General features: G+C 36.4%; 1 long non-coding RNA gene across 1 annotated transcript; it reads right to left on the bottom strand.

Moving 5' to 3' along the window:
• Positions 1–385: 385 nt before the first annotated feature.
• On the bottom strand, positions 386–9351 carry LOC132612361 (uncharacterized). Its single transcript, XR_009571738.1, has 3 exons — positions 9162–9351; positions 8608–8685; positions 386–811 (listed from the first exon to the last, which is right to left on the bottom strand). It is a non-coding gene; the product is annotated as an uncharacterized LOC132612361 (long non-coding RNA).
• Positions 9352–11235: the final 1884 nt, after the last annotated feature.

Genomic DNA, 11235 nt, shown 5'->3' with positions numbered 1-11235 from the left:
GGGGCGTAGTGGGCAGCTATGATGATAATTACACCGTGCCTAGTTGGTCGGGCATACACCACTAGTGGGCGGCATGAGATGGTTACCCCGGAAGCGGGAGGCCCGGACGCGGGCTAATGCTGATCACACCGTACCTATATGGTCGGACAATTTATATATGTGTATATGATATGATGATGTTTTAAATATAAAAGTTAGCATTTATGACTCCGCCTTAAGAGGCAATCAGTTATAGGTTATCCCTTCATCTTATTCTCTCTTATTTCTTTATTATGTTTTTATACATTGTCACACCCTAACCTTACTAGGATGTGATGGGCACCCGACCCCATATACGGAGCCGAGCGAACCCTCAGACTCTGATTTTATATATATATATTTTTCAAATTTCCAGAACCTGATCACACGAAACATACATTAGAACTGATAACAAAAACTGTAAACAGACATTGTCTTAAGCGGCCACGTATATCAAACATATCAGACATATCGTGCCAAATCCAGTAGACAGGCGGAATGTACATCGCCTGAACACATACACATATACGAACATATAGGCCGTTTAGGCCATCATAGCAAACAGGGCAGCTTAGGACACAGATCTCAGGTCAGACCAAACAGAATCTGTAGACATATGAAGCTGCTTACGAACTGACTCTTTGTACCCACAACTCTGTCTGCAAAGTCTCTAACACAGATCAGAAATCACAACTTATATACGCTCTGACTCGGCGACACTCCGGAGGAGGGTGGAGCTCGCCAATCCCGCTGACACATCTCTTAGCAAAGTCTTCTGCTCATCTGGGTGTACCTGCGCGGCATGAAACGCAGCCCCCGAAGAAGAGGGGTCAGTACGGAATATGTACTGGGCATGTAAGGCAAGAATACAGTAAACAGAATCATGATCAGAATCAAAGGTACGGAAGTATAACAGACAGCATCAGAATCAGACTCAGATATACAGATCGTAGGTACGATATACAAGATAGCAGAAACAACTTACTGGAACACAGACCATGCATGCAAGAACGGTATCCAGTCCTTTGCGGGACCCGGGAAAATGTGGCGCCTCCCGGCCTTAGGCGCCACACACATCATACTTCGGAAGATTTGCTCCTGTCTCCGACACATATCATAATATCCGGATATACAAATACATATAGGCGGTTCAGCGAACCAAACACATCATACTTCGTAACACATCATACTTCGGAATTCATATACGGCGCCCGGCCCTCAGGCGAGGAACTCGGGAACCGTGCGCACGATATAAACCGGCCTGGGACTCGGTGAAGGAAGTAGACTCTATGCACGAGCAGAAAATGAGAAACTAAATGCACATAACCAAGACTCAATGGATTAATCTAACGTACTATCCGAATATCCGTGACAGATTACTTATACCAGAATACTTATATCAGAAGGATTATATCAGAATACTTATCTCAGCGTATTTATGTCAGAATACTTACTTCAGAATATTTATGCCAGGACTCTCAGATCAGAATACTTATGTCAAAAATACAGATGTCAGAATCCGCCTATCAGGATTATTAGATACTTAAACTAGGGAGGACATACAAATCATAAACAGACTCGGAATCACAGAATGGAATAGCCCCAATATATCAATATCACACCTCACTGGGCTCTAAGACATGCCAAAAGAAAGAAAGGGTAAGCCTTACATACCTGTGCCGCGCCTTACTAGCTACGCTTATGCGTCCAACTTGTTTGTCTACATGCAAGAGAATTCATCCATTCATTAGTTTCATTATCATATACTTGCCTTAACCTTTCAAACACATTCACTTATATTCTGCCGGAATTTCGGCAGCACCTCCCCTGTAAATATACCAACCCCGAGAATACGGCTCGGCCCCAAATCAACAACAATCCGGGAATTCAACCCGTCCAAACCAACAATAATACTAGCAAGACTTCAATAATCAATTCGATTCAATTCAATCCAATTCAATTCAATTCAATTCAATTCACATAATGTTCCAACAACTAAATCTACATACTACTTCATCCGCAACCTTCAACTTCAATCACAACCATACATTTCATTGTTATTCCCATACGTTAACTTCAACAACGCCCTTCGTTTTACACCACATAATCCATAACAACAACAACAACTAAAATGTCAAATAACATCAATTTACCATAACTTACCAAATCCTATACCATTCAGCCACAACAACAATACATAGATTTTCATGAATTTCCATTCTTTTCTATACATTACAACAACAACCAATGCACCACATAAATTTAATTCATTCTTCCTTACACAACACAACACATATACACGGCCAATCTTGCAACACACGGCCACACAACACTATACATATCTTTATGAATTTCACCGATTTCAACACATTACGACATGTTCAAAACGCTCATAACAGTATCAACCAATATTAAATGAAATTAGTTCATTACCTAACGCACAAGGCAGCCCATTTTCGGCCAACACCCCAACATCCATATTGTTACGAATTTCATTCATTTCCACACTCCACAACATATACAACAATCAAATAACATTAAATAAAATTTATTCATCATGCTTGTACCAACACCCTACACTCACGGCCACAACATCTCTATGTAAGATTTCATGACTTTTTTCCTTTCCCACACACTTCAACATGCATAAACATCTATAAAACATGAAATCAAGATTGAACCTCACCTTTTCCATCCAACTTCACCACTCGGCTAGAACGAAGAATAGCAAGAACGAACGACTTTCTTGTCCCAACAACTATTCCACGTCGACGAGGGCCTTCCAATTAGTAGGAAAACATGAAAAGAATAATTTTCCATGGTCAAGGTTGAGGGGCAATTTCGGCCAGCCCCTCATCCGTGTGCTTCTTCTTCTTTTTCTCTCCATCTTTCTTGAATTCTCTAGAGGAAAAGTGATGACTTATGCCTTGTTTGTCATCTCCCACATATATATATTTATTCATGGCACATGGCTAGTCATGTGCACCCCCTTTAGCCGTTTTTACCCTTCTTTTTTTTTTCCAACTTTCTTCAATTTTCTAGAATTCTCTTAAGTGGTCAAAGATGAATTCTAGTTTTTACATGGTTATGAATTGTACTCATATATTTATACATGCTCCCCCCTACCAATATGAAATACGCACATGTCCCCCTTTAAAATATGAAATAGCCACATGTTCCCCCTCCTTTCTTTTTCTAAAATTTTCTCTTTTTTTTTTTTTTTTTGAATTTTCTCAAAATGACAAAGAAGACCATTAGTCTTCCTATGCAAGCTTTAGTCCTTTCTTATTTATAATTAGTCCCATTAAATAAAAATATGGGCACATGCCACACACCACACGGCCAAGGGCCTCTTTTGAGCTTCCAAGGCTTCTTGTGAGATTCCCTTTTTGCCCTTAGTCCTCTGCAGTACTTTCCATGAACCCTTCCGCGAATTTTCCTTTTTACCCTTGGCCTCTTCTCCATATTTTCATACTACCAATGTTCGTAAATAATATTCACAACAGCTTATACATTAGAATAAATTTTGAAAATGGTCTTTCCCTTAACTTCGTCACGACTACCTTGGAATATCCGAACGTATAAAATACGGGATATAACATACATGCCTTACATACTCAGTGCATCGTTCGTACTGACCTCCTTTCTTTTATGGATGCTGCATTCATGCCCGCAGGTAGACAAGGAGACGACACAGATACTTAGGAGCTTTATTAGCAGATACACAGGAGCACTCCACTACTCCAGAGTTACAGTTTATTGATATATTCTTTTGTGTACACATTTGGGGGCATGGCGGGGTCCTGTCCCGTCCTTATGACTTCAGTACTCCAGTTAGAGGCTCGTAGACATATATGTGGGTAGTAGATTTTTTATGATCTCTTTAGCAAATGGCTTGTATATTATTTTGTAGCCTCGTGGGCTGGTACATAAATGTATATTTTAAGGAGTAATTAAAGATCGTTTCATATTAAGCTTTGCTTGAGAATTGTGTTGATCCAGGTTGGATGTGATAATGAGAAAGATAAGACTTGGTAGGTTAGCTCCGGGTACCCGTCATGGCCCTATAGCTGGATCGTGACAAAGACATTGGTTTTCATGGTTGAATCTGTGCTTGCCAACGGAGGAAGGTGGAGTTGGCTTCAGATCCTTATTTGATGTTTCTAAAGCATTATGTGCTAAACTCTGGTGGAAATTCAGAACTGCAAATACTCTATGGTCAAATTATATGTGGAACAAGTACTGTAAAAGGCACTACCCTCAGTATGTGCCTTGGAAAGGAGGCTCTCAGGTCTGGAAGATAATGTTAGAAGCTACAGAAAATATGGAGCATGAAATGTGGTGGGAGCCAAGAAGTGGCACTGCTAACATGTGGTTTGATAATTGGACAAAACTTGGAGCTCTATACTGCTTAATTCCAAATGAGTTTGTTGTGGATGAAATAGTACAAGATGTGAAAGAATCTAGAAATCAGTAAGGGTGGAACATGAGTAAACTACAACAGCTTTTTCCCACTGATATTGTTGATCATGTACTGGAAGAATTAGACTTTCATGAATCTACAGAAGAATGGGATAAACCAAGGTGGATGATGATAGCATATGGTAAATTTAATATTGGAAGTGCATAGTAGCTCTTAAGAAGGAATATGTGAAGTATGATCTATACAAAATCATGTGGATACCAGGTTTGCCTTTCAAAATTTCATTATTTTTCTGGAGATTGTGGAAATGCAAACTGCCAGTAGGGGATATAGTGAGAAGGATTGGGATTGATACAGAAGGAAAATGCTATTCATGTGATCCTAAACAATGTGAAACTATAGATCATCTGTTTGTCACAGGAAAAAATGCTTCACAGTTTTGGAGATATGTTAAAGCGACTGTAGGAATCACAAAAACTTTGCTTCAGGAGAAACAAGTGATACAGGTCTGGTGGAATGCTGATTTTTCATTTATGTTCAAATATATTATTAGACCCATACCAGTGATCACAATGTGGCAAATATGGAAGTGGAGAAACACTGTGGTGCATGGAGGGAAGATGACAATCATAAGGTGATATATGAAATACATTTTACCATACATCAGATGTGCAAAGTTAGAAATCCAAGAATGCAAGTATCAAAGTCTCTTCCTTAGATTATGCAGATGATTGAAACATACAAACCACACATAGTGAGCAAGATAGTGAGATGGAATTTTCCTATGCCAGGGTGGTTTAAGTGTAACTCAGATGGTGCTTCTAAAGGCAATCCAGGGCCAAGCTCAGTGGCATTTTGTATTAGGGACCATAAGGGAGATCTGGTGCATGCTGCAGCTAGAAGAATATCAGATGGATCAAACTTAGTTGCTGAAGCAATGGCTTTACAGGAGGGGACTAAATACTGCGTGACAAATGATCTATTGCCAGTAATCTGGGAGACTGATTCAATGACTCTTAAAATGATCTTGACAGGACAATGGGAAGTACCAGGAGTATCTTTTTTATCATAAAGGATATTACAAGGTTGAGGAGGGATAAGGAAGTGAGAGTGGAACATGTACTGAGGGAAGGAAATGGATTGGCAGATTTTTTGACTAACTTTGTTTTTGATTTTGTAGGTGAACATCAATTCAATAGTTACCAATCACTTCCAAGGAAAGCAAGACAAATTTTGAATATTGAAAAAGCACAGATGCCATACATCAGAATCAGGCAAGCCAAGGATCATCAGATTCCAAGAGATTAACACATGAAATAACGATTCTGCAGGATTTCAAAACTGCAGTAATCAGGCCTAGAATAGATTTAGCATATTGAATAGAAGGACTTTTGGACAGGTTACAATAGTGGTATCAGTGTGATTACATGCTCCTTCTACTGTCACATATCCAAAGGATCTTTTTATGCAATCTTTCTTGAAGGAAAAGGTCAACATTACATAGCTTTGGATCAAACACAGAAACAACTGAATAAGAGGAATTTTCTGAAAGAATTCTATTCCATCCTTGAAGCCTGAATTTTAATTCAATGGACTATGGATCCATAGCACCTGGTGATAGCTTGAGGTGTCAACATAGTATCAAGTCAAGGCCAAAGGATTTACAATAGACAAGCTTTTAGATTTCTTTTAGTTTGGATTCATGTATTTTATTCCTTTTATTTTTTGCATTTTTAGCTTTTGTGCAGAACTTTGATTTTTTAATAAAGCACTATCAGGCAATCTGGTTGGTAGTTTTGATTAAAAAAAATACTTTGTCAAATAAGTGATACAACAAGCCATACTCTTTTATTCATGTATACATGTTGCCTATAACTAGCCTTTTTTGTTGTATACACATAGTATACTTATAATATACACATGTGATGTGCAAACCAAGTGTATACCATGCGTATATTCCTTTTCCTTTTCATTAATATATATATATATATATATATATATATATATATATATATATATATATATATATATATTCTGTGTATATCCACATTCTTATGTGTTTAACTTTAAGCCTCAAGATCATTTCATTTACTTAATCAAACCTTGTCCCTTAGAACAGTGCTCAAGGACCAAACCAAAGCTAATCAAAGTTTAACTTTAACTCTTATACACATCAAATAAGTAATTCATCAACTTCATATGTTAACAACCCTCATAGCAGGAAATGAGAACTGTTTAATGTGATTACAGAAGCACAATAGAAGGATGTAGGCAAAGAGAAGAAATTTTATAGCTTATGATCACCACAACAGGATTGGAGAACCAAGAGGTCTGGACTAAACAACATTAAATAGACTGAGACTGTACAACTTTAAATTCCCAGGGGAATAACTTACTCCTAGAACTTAGTTAATAGCAGTTTTTATTCCTTTTAGTTATGGCAGAAATGTGACAGACCCTTACCCTTTGTTTTAACTCAGTTTTAAATGGCATGAAATCTCAAGGATTCCCCCAAAGCATGATAAACTCTTCCTAACCAATCCTGAGATTTATGTGAATGCCACAGTCATAAGAACAAGGTTTAAGAGGCAAGGAAACCTCAGGGTCTTGAAAGAGACATAGCATAGGGTGAGGTCATCACCTCCCCATCCCTCTCCTGAGTCTTACTTTCAGTAAAAAAAAAAGGGATCCATGGTCCCACTAGTCACTACCTCTAGTTCATGCCAAGGCTCACCTTTTACTCTCCCAAGGCAATCTCAACTCCCTACCTTATCCTTATGCCTAATGGCAATCACCAAGACCCAGTGGTCAAGACTAGCTTGACACTGCCCTTAAACCAAACTTTATCTAAACACCTAGTTGACCATGGGAGTTAACGGTTTTAACGAACTCAGCCTATGGTCTCAACCATGCAACAATATTTTGAATTACTTTTTAGACATTAACACTTTGAGAAGTTTTGAACATTTAATCACTTAAAAGCTTAAGTTCAGACTTAGCACCAACCTTTAGACTCAAACAACTCCTTTTTACCAATTGACTAATCATTTTTCAATACTTAAAAGCACATCAGGACTCAAATATCTTTTTTAATCCCCTTAAATTGCTTTTGAATATTCAAGCATGAATTAGATATAAAAAGAAACAGAGGATCTGATAACATGAATGTCAGGGCTGAACTCTGTTCAAATGAAACGAACAGGACACACAATCATCCTAGTGGCATCTAGGTATTCTGCCTCATTTTAGGTGACTTTTACAACTTCATGGACCTACATTAGCTTCCAATGGACCATTTAGGAGCCTATTACCAAACAAATGGACTTCAATCCCAACGTTCATTTTATGCTTTCTATGTCATATCCTAGGGTGTTGTTGTTTCAAATTACCTTTAATATATAGCATACAACTATTCAAAGTTATTTTAGGTTAATCCAAACACATTAAAAAAGATTCATATAGACTCAGACCAACTCTGATGCAAACAGGCCCTTCTTGACCTTACCCTGATACCTTAAACACATCAAAGACTCCTATAAGTAGGCCTAGATTCCTTAAACCTTACCTCAGTTTAATCATGGTACTTTATTTTTTATCCTAATGATAACTCATTCTTACTAATTGACGTAGAAAAGGCATATAGGCCTATGAAAGCAGATTGAAGGATCAAATTTAACATGGTCTCATCCAAGAAAAGGGCAACTACCTTAAATGATTCAAAATAGATCATCACAGTACTTATCACATTCAAATAGGATCAGCACTAATTTAATGGTTCACTAAATTACTTATTATGACTCATGTAATCCTATTCTTCTCATATTTAATGTTTGAAGCAGCCAAATAGGAAGTTCCGATCATCTAACAAAACACAACAACAAACTGCTCATCCATATCTGTCGCACAACATGAACACATTATCTAGAACTTGTATATTCAGTCCATATAAACAACTATTTGCTAATGTTAAAAATGTACTTTGAAAATAAGGGAAGTAATATCCACATCCAACTAAGCTAATGAACCTTAAATATTACATAAGCAGCACATTGTCATTTAGTTGAACCAGAAAGTAATCCAACAACAAACTAATCACCAAACAGACTACTATCACATAAACCAACTGCTAAACAATAACAAAATAAGTAAAAAGGATAGAATGATACCTTTTAAAAGTGCAGCCTTGGTCAAAAGTCAAATTTGAAAGCCCTTTGTGCTTCCAAAACCACACGCAGCCACACAGACTCGAAAACAAAAGGAAAATAAATTTTTAGATCTCAGAAAACCTCAAACTAGTCGAAGTCAGAAATTTTTTATACTTAAGAGGCTTGGAATTCGAAGTTTCTAGCCTTCTTTTTATTTTTTCAGTTTTTTGACGTCTGAAAACTCTTTTTTGAAAACTCAAAAAAAAAAACTATTTTTGTAAGAGTGTTGGGGATCTATTTATAGAACCCCAAAATTGTTTCCAACCTTTCAAACATTGATGTGGGACAAATAGTCTTCCTCAAGAAATGAACTCACAAAGCAGATATATGGCTTAACCGACTTATCAACCTAATGAATGGTCAGATCTGAGCCCTATTTGGCTTGATCCAAACCCTTCAACTCTCAACCAATGAAAATCAATAGAATGAATGCAATACCATAGAAATCAGACAAAACAAACAACTTTGACTAAGTAAATTTTGAAGAAAAGCAAAAACGGAAAAGGTTTCATTACCGATTTTTGCAAGATTTGGGTAGAAACAACCTCAACATTAATTTCTTACACGAAAATAGTGCTGCAAAGCTGCGCGTCTTACACATGCACTGTGATTTTTCCATTTTTAGGACGAGAGAGAAAAGAATTTGCAGGCGGCGGCTAGGGTTTTACATGGAAGGGGAAGAGCGAGAAAGGGGAAGGGGGTGTTTGGTGTGAAATAAAATGTGAAGAGGGGTGTATTCCCCTTATCTAAATGAGACTGGGCCGGGTCATGCCCATTTGGGCTGGACTCGGTCCAGATTTTGAAAAATTAAAAGACTGGCCTTTTGTATACATGTATATGTATACCTCGTGTAAACATATATATGTAGACATGGTGTTTGTGTGTGTGTGTGTATAAAGATAATTTGATAATTATATAAACCCGTCCTTCCATCAAATTTTCTGCTTTTTCCTGGATATTCGGAGATTAAAATTGATGATATTTTAATTATAGATAAAGTTTGGACATATTTAACCAAAAATAATTGGCCAATTGTGTTAATGGGCTTAAAATTGCGAATATGGCCTTAATTGATTCAGATCCAACTAATTATTTCAATTATGGCCAAATTTCGCCTTAGTTGATTTTAATCTAGTTGGTTATATCAATTATGTCTATATTTGGCCTAATTAGCAGGTTTAAAAATTGAATTGCATTAATGACCTTAACTAATTTAAGCCAATGAATTTGGTTATTTCAATCAAGGCCATTAAGAGGGTAATTTTACAAAAATGACCCCAATTTCCTTAAACCATGAATTGATCAAATTAATTGTGGCCACAATGAAAAATAATTAAATAATTTAAACATCAATTTGCAATAAGGACCATTTAATTGACTAATTAAAACATTTATAAATAATTATAAATAATTTTTGACAAATTACACAACTATGAAAAATTAAAGATTAAAGGGTGAAATTGTTAATTATTTAAATTACTCAAACTCCATGGATTAAAGGGAATAAAATATTTGCTAATTTTGATTTTTTGACAATTTAACAATTAAATAATGATTATTATTTTAAAACAAAATGCCCTTTTTTCAAGTATCTCATAAATTTCATAAAAGTGCCAATTCATTTTTAAATAGATTTGTGATGCATTGAGAACCTTTCACCAATTTAAAGGAATAAAATATTGATCTGAACAACCTATAAAAATCATTTAAACCTTTTTAGGTGCATAGCTCATTTTATTTACTTTCCAAGGACTCTAAGTAATTAAAGTAAATTACGGGAGGTCAAAAATTAGGTGTCAACACTGAGTATTGTGATTGCATCTGAATATATCCTTGTTAGCTGCTGTCATTGATACTTCAAAGTTTTGATGCAGTTTTGAATCTGATGTTTAGCATTTGGCTTCTATCTATGTTAAGCAATCTCCTTCCCTGAGATAGAATATCAATGAAGTGATCATACTCAATTGTACCTGCAAAATCAAAAACCAGGTTAGTTAAAAAAATCTGCCACACAGTTGCCTTTCCTTAACACATGTTTCACCATAACATCCTTGTTCTTCATACAGTTTTGAATGGAACTAACAATCATTATGATACTAAGGCACCTCCCATATACCATCCAAAATTTTCTCCATATGAGTGAGTCTGTTTCCATAATAAGAGGTAGCAGATCACGTGCAATACAGTACTTTAATACTTCCTTCAAAGCTATTGCCTCTGCTACAAGATTTGTGCTATCTATAATTCTCCATGCCTTTGCATATCTGAAATATCCAATATTGTTTCTTACACAAAAAGCAACAGAACTATATCTTGGATTTCCCCTAGATGCTCTATCAGTGTTGTATTTATACCCAATCCAAGGTGGCTTCCAAATTACTTGCTTACAGGTTAAAGGAGTTCACCTGTTTTCCAAATATTTTACCATAAAAGGAAACTCTTTGGTACCTCTTGGTAACCATGGATATGTATGATGTGCAAACATGAAAATTTTCCTACTCACTTCATGTATGACTTTATTCACTGATATTGTTCCTCTATGTCTTCTGGTGTTCCTACTCTTCCACAGTTGACGCATGATGAAGGCTG

Source organism: Lycium barbarum, chromosome 9 (genome assembly GCF_019175385.1).
Source record: "Lycium barbarum isolate Lr01 chromosome 9, ASM1917538v2, whole genome shotgun sequence".
Lineage (NCBI taxonomy): Eukaryota > Viridiplantae > Streptophyta > Magnoliopsida > Solanales > Solanaceae > Lycium > Lycium barbarum.
This window is presented reverse-complemented; position numbering and strand designations above follow the sequence as displayed.